Source organism: Dasypus novemcinctus, chromosome 5 (genome assembly GCF_030445035.2).
Source record: "Dasypus novemcinctus isolate mDasNov1 chromosome 5, mDasNov1.1.hap2, whole genome shotgun sequence".
Classification (NCBI taxonomy): domain Eukaryota; kingdom Metazoa; phylum Chordata; class Mammalia; order Cingulata; family Dasypodidae; genus Dasypus; species Dasypus novemcinctus.
Window position 1 is genome coordinate 1,632,218 of NC_080677.1, and position 2,185 is coordinate 1,634,402.

The window sequence follows — 2,185 nt, forward strand, 5'->3', positions numbered from 1 at the left end:
AGGAGAGGACTCAGGACCAGTCAAAGATGGAATTGGTTGAGGTTCTTCAATTGGAAAATACAGGATGCTCGAAAACGGAGTAGCTTCCACTTCACTCCTGTTTCTTTTATCTATGTCCTAACAGTTTGATATTATTCATGAATTCCCAAAAGAAATATTGGTTTATATTGATAAACCGGTCTTTTCCTCCAGGCATATTAAAGTGTATTGGATTCAGTGGTTTTACTTTTACTTGATTAAATAAAGATTAAGGTTTTGCTTGGGCCACATCAGTAGAACATTCAGTCCCTGCCCCCTTGGTGGGTAGGGACTCAGAGAGAAACTGCATCATAGAGAACAGAGGTTGGAGTTATGATGTTTTAGTTTTGAGGCTGGAGTCTTAAGCTGGAGTCCCTGGAAGTAAGCACACAAATTAGCTTGGTCGTGAGAAAGGAAAGAAGTCCCCAGGAAAAGAAACAAGGCTTTCACCTGATAGTTTACAGCTGGCCTTGTGGACAGAGCAAAGTGGCTGAACCTGGAGAGAAAAGAGCTCTGGGAAGAGAGGAACCCAGGAAGCCTGAACCTTTGCAAACATCAGCAGCCATCTTGCTCCAACACATGGCAATAGACTTTGGCGAGGGAGGTAATTTGCACTTTATTCCCTGGAACCTGAAAGCTTCTGTTCCAAATAAATACCCTTTACTAAAACCAACTGACTTCTGGCATATTCCATCAGCATCCCATTAGCTGACTAATATAGTATTTGGTGCTGAGGAGTGGGGAAGTGCTTTTGCAATTACCAAAATGCTGAAACAGTCTTATGAAAGGGTAAGGGGTAATTTTTGGAGGAATTGTGAAATGTTTGATAGAAAAGGCCTAGATCACTTTGAAGAAACTGTTGATAGCAATATGGACACTAAAGAGACTTTTATGATGCCTTAGAAGAAAATGATGGAATTATTGTTGGAAACTGGAGGAAAGGTGATTCATGTTTTAAAGTTGCAGAGAACTTAGCAAGATTAACACCTGGTGTTTTATGGAAGGCAGAATTTGAAAATGGTGAGCCTGGCATTTAGCTGAAGAACTTTCCAAAGTAAACTCAGAGAATGCAACTTGGCTTTTCCTTGCAGTTCATAGCAAAATGTTAGATGAAAGAGATAAGCTGAGGACTGAACTTTTGGGCACAAAGGAAACAGAAACTGATTCTAGAAATTCCAAGCCTCTGGAAATCATGCTCCCAGTTGATAGTGCCCCATTTGAGGACGTAACTGAACTTGGAACTTGTAAATCAAGATTGAAGATACAGTTATCTTGGAAAAACTTGTGGAAACTCTTATTGTTTGATTGCTTGGACCCCTGCTTCTTGTGTGCTAAACCAATAAGCTTTTTGAGAGAGCTGTATGAACAAAATCACTGTCAGCTTGGACTAAAAGGGACATGGAAAGGAGAGATTGAAGGAGAAAAGGTTTAAGAGGAAAACCATGGAAGCTGAGTTCTGGAAATAAGACATCTCCTTGGACCAAGAGAAGAACCCCACCTATGTGTACAGAGAGGGTGAATTTGCCCCAGCAGTTGAAGAGAGTGGATGTTCCCACCCAATATTTGGGGAGAGTTTTGCCACCCCAGGGTACAGAGAGATGGAGGATGGAACACATTCCTCAAAGAGTTGGGCAGTTAAGGTCAGCACCCCATGGCTCTGAGAGCGGTGTGCCTGTCTCACATGGATTAGGGAAGGCAAGATGGTCAACTTGTTGGTCTGAGAGGACTGAGCCTATATGCCAAAGGTTAGGGAGGAGGTTGTCTTCCTTTCACTGTACTAGGGGGCTTAAGACTTTAACCCAAAGATTGGGCAAGGTGTGGCAATCACCCCAGTGCTCTGGAAGGGTGAGATCTAGAGCTTGTTCAACACCCAGGTGCTTGATAAGGGTTGAATCAAAAAAATGGCCATTGGACAAGCCTACAGAAGGGATGGGTCCCCATGTGGCCCCAAGGAGAATAAACCATTGTCTTTAGAATGATTCTCAGATGTTGACATCTAATGAAGCATGTCCTGCAGTTTTACAGAATTGTAGGGGAACGGTGACTCATATTTCCCTCCCAGTTTCTCCTCATTGTAATGAAAATGTTTATCCTTTGTCTGTCCATTTGTGTATTGGAAGTAGATAAACAGTTTTGTAAGTTTCAGAGGTATACAGCAGATGGGCTT